Here is a 12432-nt window from a genome sequence, read left to right as displayed (position 1 = left end):
ATCCCAGGGTCCTGGGATGGGCTCCCTGCTCAGCGGGGAGTCTGCTTCTCCCTCCCTCAGCCTCTTCCCCTGCTTGTGCTCCCTCTCGCTCTTTCTCTTGCTCACTCTCAAGTAAATAAAATCTTTTTTAAAAATTCAGCATCAAGCAAACGGAGCTTCAGCGAATGGTCAGGACCTCGGTGTTCGGTGTTTCAGTTTTTATTTCTTGGAAATTTGACTTAGGGAGTTTGAGGTCAGAAACTTTTGTGAGCTCTGTCTACACGGAATTGATATGGTGTATGTATGCCTCTCTGGTTCTTTCCATTAGATGTGTAACTTCTCTGAAAGAGTGTATTTTGCATTCTCTGTTTAAAGGTTTACTGTTAATGAGTATATTTAAAAGTGTCTTTAACATTTATTAAGAAATCAGAATCTAAAATGGTTAAGTGCCTTTGGTGTACTCCTAACTTTGTTAGGCAGCATTAGGAACATGAATGAGAGAGTGCATCTAAAAATTGCTTTTGTGGGGTGGAGGGGAAGTACAATATAAAGAGAACAACAAAGGCACAGTGTTAGTCTTATTCTTTGAACTGTAGTTTACCACTACAATATGTCTAAAGGATAACAATTGAGGTGGTATGTAAATACACCTGAAACTATAACCTAGATAGATATATAGATTTATAGATATATGAATATATCCTATATATCACATTCCCACTAATCATTTGCCAACACAGTAATTAATTTAATAATACATCAACTGCTGATAACTCACGTTGAAATTATAATCAAAAGCTCTGAACTGCCTTGCTAAAAAATGTGAGCAGAGTGGGATTTCAAGGGCTTCACAAATCTAAAGGTCGTCCCTGTTCTAAATTGTAGCTAGCCTACATCTCCCACAGTGTAGATTTTATTCTTTTTATATTGCACGTTTATATTTTGTTGTATCTCACTGATTTTTGGGAGGATCTTCTCAGGGCTGTTTTGGGACTCAGTAACATTTTTTTCCTCTGCAGATATTTAGTGTGCATCTATTATATGCTACGCACTGTGCCAATGAGCGTGAATAAAGTGACAAGATCTTTTTGAGTTGTAAAGATCATTTTCAGTGCCAACCACTATTACTGATTTTCTGTTGTTGATTTCTTGTGGGTTTGTTTTCTTGACCCTTCCTGAAATGATCTCTTTCCTTTTCTGAGGACCTCAAATCTGGTGTACCTTTCCTCGGCAGGAGCACTCTCTCTCCTTTCTGCTTACTGGATACCTACTTCCTTTCCTCCAGCACTATCTGAAGTCTTTTGGATTTTTTTTGTTTTTTTACCATTTTTCTCCCTGAAGCCCTTGCTTATTCTTCTTCCTTAATCTTACAGCTCTAGGTGGCCTGTGTTCATTTGAATGAATGATGGCAGTTTAATCATTTCCTTTCTCCTTTTTGGGCTCTTGAAGCTGGCCCTGCTACCAGTTTTCCGTTTAGTTATGTAAGGACAAGGCCAGTATCCTCATCTAGAAGCAGCAAATAGTCTCCAGAAACCACTACCACATCTTTGTAGAACAGGAAGAGGATTGAGTATTGGAAAGGCCCTTCAGCATCACGTAGCTTACCCTCTTCATCTTGTCCCCCTCACATCAGCGTGACCTATTAAACTCAAGCTACAGTACATCTGGCTGTCTTGATGATTTCTAAGCCCATTAAACATTTAAGTCTAGAAATAAGAGTGTGTGCCAGTTGGTTAGTTCTCTCTTGGCCCTGCCATGATTCCATCTCACAGTCCTCCTTCCCCAGTCCAGCCCCCATCCCTAGCCACGACCGTTAGGCCTTTATTTCATAGTAGTGTTTGGACCCAGTCACAGAGTTATGTTTCAAAGAAAATGAGTAAGTTTAGCCTGGATCGGTTTTCTAAAATTGCTTCAAAGTTCTCTGGAGAATCCTGAATCCTTCCCATAATGTTTTTACCAAAGTTCTGTTCATGTTTTCTTTACTTCAAAGAATTTGACGTGTTACATAGCCACATCTTGAACTTATTACAGTGAAGTGATAATCAGGATCCCCAGCAGAGAAATCTCTTGCTGAAATCTGCATTCCTTTGGTATACTACACCAACTCAAAGAATCTTCTTTAATTCTTTCTCTTTTGCGCTCCTCTCTCATCCTCTTGGGGAAAGAAGGTATGTTTTGCTACCCAAGCTATCGGGGACATGCTGAGCTGCTGTGTTGTAGACTGAATTGTGTCTCCCCAAAATCATATGTTGAAGCCCTGACCCCCAGTGTGATAGTGTTTGGAAAGAGGGCCTCTAGGAGATAAGTAGGTTTAGAGAGATCAGAGGATAGATCACTTGTGATGGATTGGTGCCTTGTAAGAAAAGACACCAAAGAGCTTGTTCTCTCTCCCCTAATACCCCCCCCCCCCCCCCCCCCGCACCATGTGATGACACAGTGAGAAAGTGTCCATCTACAAGCCAAAAAGAAAACTCTTACCAGAAACCAACCATGCTGGCACCTTTATCTTGGATTTCTAGTTTCTAGAACTGTGAGAAAATAAATTTCTGTTTAAGCTAACCACTGTTTGGTATTTTGTTGTGGCAGCCCAAGCTGACTAAGGCAGATTTGGGTACCAGGAGTGCAGTGCTGCAATAGCTAATACCTAAACATGTGGTAGCAGCTTTGTAACTGGGTAGAGGCCAGAAGAAGCTTGAGGTGCATGCCAGAAATATGGACATTAAGGACAATTCTGGTGAAGTCTCAGAAATGAGGAACATGTTATTAGAAACTGAAGGAAGGGCAATCCTAATTATAAAATGGCAAAGAACGTGGCTGGACTGTGATGTAGTGCTTTGTAGCAGGAAGAATTGTGAGCAATGTGATTAGATATTTAGCTGAGGAGATTTCTAAGCAAAGTGTTGATGGAGCAGTGTAAATCCTCCTGACTGCTTATACTAAAGTGTAAATGGAGAGAGAAGAATTAAAGATAGAATTGTTAAGGAAAAAAGAACTAGAATTTGAAGATTTGGAAAATTCTTAGCCTCTCCATATTGCAAGAAATGAGGAAGCTTGTTCTGAAAAGAACATTAAGTGTGTGGCTGGAAAACCATCTGATAAAGAGTTTACAGGATTTTCAAGCAGAAATACTGCCAGTTTGAACTGAAGGGGACAGAGATATGGCAAAATGAAGAAAGGCTGTTGGACTTCTTGGATTTGACAGGTGGGATGATGGAGCTGTGTGGCTGTGAACATGGATTATGCTTCAAGGAGGAGGACAAATGACCCCAAAGGCAAATCAGAGATCATCAGGCCACTTCCTCAGTTTCAGCAGGCCTTATGCCTCTGCTGGGAGCCTTTGGGGGGCTCAGTGGGCTTGACTTCCAGTGGGCCTAGAAGATGGGACATTGAACCAAAAAGGATTATTCTTGATCCTTAAGACCTGATGGAATTTGTTTTGCTAGGTTTTAGACTTGCTTGGGTCTTGGGGCGCCTGGGTGGCTCAGTTCGTTAAGCGACTGCCTTCGGCTCAGGTCATGATCCTGGGCTCCCGGGATCGAGCCCCGCATCAGGCTCCCTGCTCAGCCAGAAGCCTCTTCTCCCTCTCCCACTCCCCCTACTTTTGTTCCCCCTCACGCTGTCTCTCTCTCTCAATTAAATAAATAAATAAAATCTTAAAAAAATAGACTTGCTTGGGTCCTGTCGCCACTTACTTCCTTCTGATTCCACCCCCTTTTTTTTAAGGGGGGGCGGAGGACAGAAGAGGGGGAGAGAGAGAGAGAGAGAGAAACTTCTTTTTTTTTAAAGATTTTATTTATTTATTCATGAGAGACAGAGAGAGAGAGGCAGAGGGAGAAGCAGGCTCCCAAGGAGCAGGGAGCCCGATGCGGGACTCGATCCCAGGACGCCAGGATCGTGACCTGAGCCGAAGGCAGACGCTTTAACCATCTGAGCCACCCAGGCGCCCAGGAGAGAGAGAGAATCTTAAGCAGGCTCCATGCCCAGCACAGAGTCCAACTCGGGGCTTGATCGTCAGTCTCAGGACCCTGAGATCGTGACCTGAGTGGAAATCAAGAGTCGGATGCTTAACCGACTGAGCCACCCAGGCGCCCCTCTCTTTTGGAATGCAAATGTATACCCAGTGCTGTCCTACCATTATATTTTGGAAGCATATAACTTAATCTAGTTCCTCAGGTTCATAGCTGGAGAGGAATTTTGCCTCAGAACGAACTGTATCTTGAGTTTCACCCATATTTGATTTAGATGATATTGGGTGAAACTTGGACTTTAGAATTGATGCTGGGGGGCGCCTGGGTGGCTCAGTCATTAAGCATCTGCCTTTGGCTCAGCTCATGGTCCCAGAGTCCTGAGATCAGGCCCCACATTGGGCTCCCTGCTCGGCGGGAAGCCTGCTTCTCCCTCTCCCACTCCCCCTGCTTGTGTGCCCCCTCTCACTGTCTCTCTCTGTCAAAAAAAAAAAAACCTAAAAAAAAAAAAAAAAAAGAATTGATGCTGGAATAAGTTAATAAGCCTTTGAGGGCTGTTGGGATGAAATGAGTGTATTTTGTGTGTGAGAAGGAAGTGAATTTGGGGGCCCAGGGACAAAATGCTGTGGACTGAATTGTGTGCCCTCAAATTCTTAGGTTGAAGCCCTAACTCCCAGTGTGATGGTATTTGGAGATTGGCTTTTGGGAGATAATTAGATTTAGATGAGGTCACCAGCGTGGGGCTCTTATGATGGGATTGTTGCCTTGTTCTCTTTCCCAACCCTGTGAATACACAGTGAGAAAGCAGCCATCTACAAGCTAGGAAAAGATCCCTTACCAGAAATCAGTAAGGACAAGTATGCTGGCACCTTGATCTTGAACTTCTATATTCCAGACTATGAGAAAAAAATTTCCTGTTGTTTAAGCCACCCAGTCTGTGGTATATTGTTACAACAGCCCGATAATAGACATGCTGGTTTTGTCACATTCCTTCCTTAACTTTTAGATTCTTCACAATTTTTTTTTTTTAACCTTCTCTAGCCTACCTCTGAGGATTCTGCATCCTATTGTCTGCTTTATCAGTCACTGACGGCTGTGCTATCTCCTTCCCAAAATGTAACCTACATCTCCTCAAAATAATCCTGAGAAGGTTCAGGAAGATTATGACTTGTCCTAGATCATACAGAAAGGCATGAAAAAGGACTAGAACCCAGGGTTTCTAGACATTCCTAGATATTTTTCCACTATGTTGTGCAGTAATTTTTCTTGTGAATCAAGAATACGTCAGAAGACTAATTGGATAAATTTGTAAATTTATTTATTCATAAGAAAAGGGTTTAAAGATAGAAGTCATGTATGTTATATATTTGATAACTTTTTGGTTAAAAATTACCTGAAATTGGGTCTGTTTACAACACTCTAGACCATAAAGTCTCCAGGTATAGATCCTTACTCCAAGATGCTAAAATTTTGTTAAAAATTTCATTGGTTTTAGGTCAGAATTTGCCAAACGCTATGCACTGTGATCTTATATCAACTTTTTATGCATTTATATTGCCTGGCCTTGTAGTCATTTGAATTTGTGAATTCTAGTGTAAATCATAAATTCTGTAACAGTTGAGAGATTACTTAGGGAAAACCAAGAAGAAGGATAGATCTAGGTAACTAGTAAAATAGGAGCCCCATGAAGGGGAAACTCTACCAGACTCATTCTCTGCTGTCTCCCCTAGGGTCTCATAGACTGCAGAATACTGAATAAATGAATGTCTCCTCCCCACACCCTAATACCTCTTCGCCTGTACGATACATATCCCCAGATTCTCTAAGCACAAGGATAATGCTGGCTCAACTTTTCCCATGGCCCACAGACTCCTCTGATTCCCTGTAAATACCTGTTTGATGCCTTAGCACCCGCTGGGCCACTAATTAAGTAGTTAAGATTACACTTAATCTTTATGGGTCTGGGTCTAGTCACTTTCAGTGCATCATTTCTATAAACCTGATTCCTGGAGGTAGGAGTAGAAACAATGCAGGTTGTTGATTATATAACTTATTAGGGAGGAAGCAGGCGTAGAAAATATATAATAGTGAATGATCAGAAAGTTACTGACGCCTAACTTTGGAATGTCATTCACGACACACAACCTCAACTCTGTCTTTGCTGTAGAGGCCCCTTCCTACTCTTACTATATTGCTATTAACTGTGTAGTTGTGTAAAGAGAAAGATGTTTAAGATTTTATTTATTTATTTGAGACAGAGAGAATGAGAGAGAGAGAGCACATGAGAGGGGGGAGGGTCAGAGGCAGAAGCAGGCTCCCCGCCGAGCAGGGAGTCTGATGCGGGACTCGATCCCGGGACTCCAGGATCACGACCTGAGCTGAAGGCAGTCACTTAACCAACTGAGCCACCCAGGCGCCCAAGAGAAAGATGTTTATAAAGACAGGGATACCTCCTACATTACTGTGATGTAAGGGAGCTGGGGTAGGTGGCTATTGCTGCATTGTACTTATCATTCAGGGATTACATTGAAACTTTATATCTTCCGGTTTAGGAATATAGTGTCTTTTTAATTGCTGGTTTTCATTATGGATAAATTCTGTTTATTAACAGAATTTACCCCTAAGCCCCAGCTCTTGTATTTGGTGTCTAAAAACACAGAAATAATTTAATCTGTAGATTTTATGAAGAAAGATTGCCAGGGTGTTAATTGGAGAGAGAATCACAGTCACATTCATACATTGCCCCTTGAAACTGAAGGATGTTGTATATCTAATGGATAAAAACACAAATAACATGAACCTGGTTTAATTAACAGACAGACTGTGGAGGGGGTGGGGGAAGCTGGGACCCAGGGATGCATGTACTGAAGAGTTTTGAAGGAACTCCTGGGTGAATGGAACTACTGGCCAAAAAGGAATATTGGCTATACCAGCAGACTGCAGGTACAGTGTGACTCACCTCTTGAGAAAATTCCTAGGAGGACCCCGATAATGTCTAGAAGACTTTTGAGTTTCACCACTATTCATAATGAAGTCTATAACCATGTACTCTGTGGACCAGTATCAGAGCATCACCTGGAAGCCTGTTCGAAATGCATGATCATAAGCTCCACCTAAAAGCTGCTGGATCAGAATCTGCATTTTAGCAAGAACGTTAAAGTTCAAGAAGCACTGATCTATAATAAGTAAGAAATTGCTGTACAGAGTATTGAGCATAATCTCCAGGAAAAAAGAAGAACCATGCTTGACGAATCTGTTGAGGCTGTTGAAGAAAATTAAATATACACATGGGAAAAGGTTAACATTGCGTTGGTCAGAGTTCTTCTTGATCAGGTGAAGATGGGCCAAGATACAGAGTTCTGGCAGACCCAAAGGGTGGCATGGATACAGGGTAGGGGATAGTATGGTAGATACATTTTTAGCTAGAGAATTGTTCTTTTCAAAAGGAATATGTGAAGACTCAAATTTGGAAAAGAGATCTGCTAGAAGATACCATTTGAAGAAGAAAGAAGGGTAGACAAACCAAATCTGTGAACCAGGGTGAAAGAAGAATCCTTGAACTGTGCTATTAGGTTGGACAGAAGTAGAGCAGGCCTGTTCTCACTAGGTTAACATTGGGCTGGTGAGTCAGCATCAGGAGGCTGTTGGAACAGAAGCCCGGAATTCAAATGCCCAGGAAGATGAGCGTGTCCGGCATGGATGGACTCCCAAGAGACAGGGACGTGAAGGTCAGTGCAAGGCTGACTCCCTGTAAGTATACTGATAAAGTAAAGCTCCCGTACATGTCCCTTTGTTTACGGTCTGACTGGTCTGAGAAAATGGGGAGATAGTATGTGTGCAGGGATGGGAATATAATATACATCGTTGCAGTTGTTCCTTTTTTAGACTTTTGGTAATCATTTGACACCTGTCATACCGAAAGCTGTTTAGGAGAAAAGTGAGCAAAGGAATAGGTAACTGTAACATTAAGATAGACTTACACACCAATATTTTGGGTTTGAAAAGAAGATGATAGGGAATATGATTGAAGTCAAGTGATCTAGATAAAGTAAATTGGGAACTGTGTGTGAGCAACAGACATCCCATGAAGTTTTATGGAGGTAAATTTGAGGCAGAAAAGGAAGTGCTACTTCATACCATGGGCTAGTCAACTTGTTTATCTTGTGTGTGAGGATCAAGGATCAAGTAAGATGTGAATATGAAGGCACTGGTGTAAAAATGCTGATTTGATGGTCCTGGAGAAAGCTTGATACCACAGTCAGTACTTGCAGGACCTGGGGTGAAGAGGGAAGATGTGGGGTGAGCAGTAAGGAGAAGTTGTTCTAGGAAAAGAAATTCCATGAAGCTCTAGGGACCTAGAATTGGGGGTATTTAGAAGAGTATAAAGAAATGATGTGGGAGGAACTAAGTGGGTATTAGAGGAATTTGAGTGGTGGTAGGAGACCCACACCAGTATCACTGAAGAGGGAGTGAACAGCTAATGCAGAGATGCATGCAACCAGTATAAAACTGGAGGGTGCTGGTTGGGTACTAAGAGTTGCTTGGGGATGAAACTGCAGGAAGGAATTTGAAATGATAGAGTTGAAAGATGGCTGGTCTAGGTTTTGGAGAGCTCAGTTTTAATCTTGGCCCCTGAGACCACTTCATTTTGATCATTTTGGACCTGTTAGAGCTATGAAATGAAGGGCCTAGAGTATTATCCCTAAAGCCCTTTAAGCCCTTGATACTAAGCTTTTTACTAAGAGAATATTTTCATTACTGACTGAAAATGCAAACATAATTTTTAAAGGTTGACTAAAGTCATGGAAGACCAGACCACAGTTAACCAACTGTGAATTCAGTTGTTTTGCGTATCTCTAACTTCGAAGACGTGAAGGAAGGTATCCTGCCCTTCCGTCATAGGATCTTTGTCAAATGATCTAACGCTGGCATGTGGGCAGACCACAAGCCTCATCTAATTTGATGTTTGTAATGCTTGAAGGGACACTGAGTTTCAAGCCTTTTTCTTTATGCTTCCCTACTAATTGACCCACAGTAATGCAGTTTCCACTACTCTGTTCTCTTAGAGCCTTGCTACTCAAGGTGTCGTTCATATACCAGCAGCAGCAGCATCACCTGGGAGCTAGTTAAAAATGCAGAATCTCACACTCCATCCAGACCTACTGAGTCAAATCTGCATTTTAATATGATTGCTACGTGATTTGTATGCACAATAAATCTTGAGAAGCTCTGTTCCTGTCGCTGTGGTTCTCAAACTCTAACAAGTAACACAATCTCCAGAAGGGCTTGTAAAAATAAACTGCCTGGGAGTTTCTGATTCAGTAGATCTGCAATAGGGCCCAAGAATTTGCATTTCTAACACCATAAGAACTACCAAAGTTTTTATTAGAGACTCCTTGACTTTAATCACATTCTGTTTCTGATTATTTCATCTTCCTAGTAAGACTAATTTCTTGTGTAGTGTTTCTTTGGGGTAGGGCAGGTTTATTGAGATATAATTCACATAGTATGCAGTTTACCTATTTGAAGTGTACAATGCAGTGGCTTTTAGTGTATTCACAGATCTGTGCAACCATTAACACGTCCATTTTAAAACACGGCAGCTCAGAAAGAAGCAAATAGGTGGAACACAGAGGATATTTACAGCAGTGAAACTATCCCTTATTCCACAGGCTACTGTGATGGTGGATACATGTCAAAATGTATAGAATGTATAACACCAAGAGTGAATCCTAGATATAAACTATGGGCTGAGGGTAGTGATGATCAATGTATGTTCACTTATTGTAACAGATGTACCCTTCTGGTGCAGATGTTGATAATGGGGGAGGCTGTGCATGTGTGTGGCAGGGGGTACGTGGGTAAAGAAACCCACATCCTTTAACTATCACCTCATATCCCCATATCCCACCAAACGCTAAGCAACCAATTATCATCTCATATTTCTTGTGCATGACACAAGTACTTGGCAGGTTGCTAGATGTCTTATTAATAATTAATGATAATAGTTACCATTTACTAAGAGCTCAATACATGCAGATAATTGCATTACCTAACTTAATCTTCATGACAACTCTGTCAAAGCTGAGGATGTTGAAGCTTAAAACAGGTTAAATGACTTGGAACATGGGCAGTAAATGGTGAAACTGCCATTCTGTCCCAGGTCTCTAACTCCAAAGCTCATGGTAGCTATTGTTAATAAACTAAATTTTTGAAGCTATACAATCTCCATAAGAAATTTACTAACATATTTTAAAATGTAGTGGAAATGCTGAAATTGTTTAGGTATGGTAGTTTGCTCATGAAATTTGTGGCATGTTTCACATTGAATACTAACTATTCTACAATTGTGTATGATTCTACTTTTTTATACTAATCTTCCATTAAAATTTATGTTTTGCCTTAGTAATTCCAGTATCAATGAGTTTTGCTTTTATCAGTGCTGAATTTTCTTCAATTGTAGGGAAGATTATAATCCCTTTATAGCAATAACTCTTCCCTTTTTGAGTATCTTTGTACTTCCTTGAACATTTAAGCTTTTTAAAAATCTCTTAGTTTTTTTGGGCGCCTGGGTGGCTCAGTTGGTTGAGCGACTGCCTTCAGCTCAGGTCATGATCCTGGAGTCCCTGGATCGAGTCCCGCATCGGGCTCCCTGTTCGGCAGGGAGTCTGCTTCTCCCTCTGACCCTCTTCCCTCTCATGCTCTCTGTCTCTCATTCTCTCTGTCTCAAATAAATAAAAATAAAAATCTTTAAAAAAAAAAAAAAAAAAAAAAAAAAAATCTCTTAGTTTTTGTAATTTTAAAAGTAACACTGAATATTATATATTGTGTAAAAGAAGGTAGTGTATATGTGTCAAATGGAAAATCTAATATGTAAATTTAGAAATGTATAGAAAAGCTACAGAGCAGTATAGTTTGACCTCATGTATAAAACTATACATATTTGAGATATGTATCCATGTATTCATGTATATATATATATATATTCATATATATTAAATATATGTGGATAGTGTCTGGAAAGATAGGACAGAAACTCCTAAGTAAGAGTGTGATTGAGAGCCAGGATAAGAGGAGAGGGACTTTATACCTTTCTGTTTTGTTTGAATGTTTTTCCTTTTTAGTTTCTCCAATCTTTTCACACTATCACCTTTGCCTTTGTTTCTCTTTCTCTTTTTTTTAAAGATTTTATTTATTTATTTGACAGAGAGAGACACAGCGAGAGAGGGAACACAAGCAGGGGGAGTGGGAGAGGGAGAAGCAGGCTTCCCGTGGAGCAGGAGCCCAACGTGGGGCTCGATCCCAGGACCCTGGGACCATGACCTGAGCCGAAGGCAGATGCTTAATGATTGAGCCACCCAGGCTCCCTATCTTTCTCTCTTTTTAAAAATAGCCTGGTGTGTCTCTCTTCACATCTTCAAACTCACATAAATGTACAGATACACATAGGGAACTTTGCGGGGGGGTGGTCACTTTTTTTTTTTTTTTAGTAAAAATCGGGTTACATTGGGGTGCCTGAGTCAGTGGAGCATGTGACTGTTGGTCTCTGGGTGCTGAGTTCAGGCCCCACATTGGGCATGGAGCTTACCTAAAACAAAAAATAGGGTTACATGGGCGCCTGGGTGGCTCAGTTGGTTAAGCGACTGCCTTCGGCTCAGGTCATGATCCTGGAGTGCCTGGATCGAGTCCCGCATCGGGCTCCCTGCTCAGCAGGGAGTCTGCTTTGCCCTCTGACCCTATCCCCTCTCATGTGTTCTCTCTCATTCTCTCTCTCTCAAATAAATAAATAAAATCTTTAAAAAAAAAAAATAGGGTTACACTATAAATATCTCTCTGGAACTTGCTTTTCCCACTGTGGACATCTGTTCCTACAGATGGATCTAGTTCTTTCTTTTTAATAGCTATGTACTATGCATATCATAATGTAATGGGCTCCTTATTAGTGAAAGTTGTTGACTTTATTTTTTCTGTAACATGATATTGTGACTATCCTTATACATTTTTCTTTGTGCATTTCTTTTTTTAATTGAAGTGTCATTAACATACAATGTTATATTAGTTTCAGGTATATAATATAATTATTCAACATTTCTCTACATTGCTCAGTGCTCATCAAAATAAGTATACTCTTACTCCCCTTTATTTCACCCATCCTTGCCTATCCTTGACAACCACCAGTTTTCTGTATTTAGTCTTTTTTGGGGGCGGAGGGTGCGCCTGGGTGGCTCAGTCATTAAGCATCTGCCTTTGGCTCAGGTCATGATCCCAGGGTCCTGGGATCGAGTCCCACATTGGGCTCCCTGCTCGGCCGGAAGGCTGCTTCTCCCTCTCTCACTCCCCCTGCTTTGTGTTCCTGCTCTCACTAGCTCTCTCTCTGTCAAATAAATAAAATCTTAAAAAAAAAAAAAGTCTTTGTTTTGTTTTTCTTTTTTTTTTTTAATTTTGTTCATTTGGGGGCGCCTGGGTGGCTCAGTCTGTTAAGTGTCTG

At 41.0% G+C, this 12432-nt stretch overlaps 1 protein-coding gene across 1 annotated transcript in view; it reads left to right on the top strand.

Moving 5' to 3' along the window:
- SPPL2A (signal peptide peptidase like 2A) overlaps window positions 1–12432 on the top strand; it is a 51847-nt gene that overhangs the window by 861 nt on the left and 38554 nt on the right. The window lies entirely within an intron of this gene.

Source organism: Neomonachus schauinslandi, chromosome 9 (genome assembly GCF_002201575.2).
Source record: "Neomonachus schauinslandi chromosome 9, ASM220157v2, whole genome shotgun sequence".
NCBI classification, from domain to species: Eukaryota; Metazoa; Chordata; class Mammalia; order Carnivora; family Phocidae; genus Neomonachus; species Neomonachus schauinslandi.
Note: the sequence above shows the minus strand (reverse complement) of the source record. Positions and strands in the feature narration are given on the sequence as shown.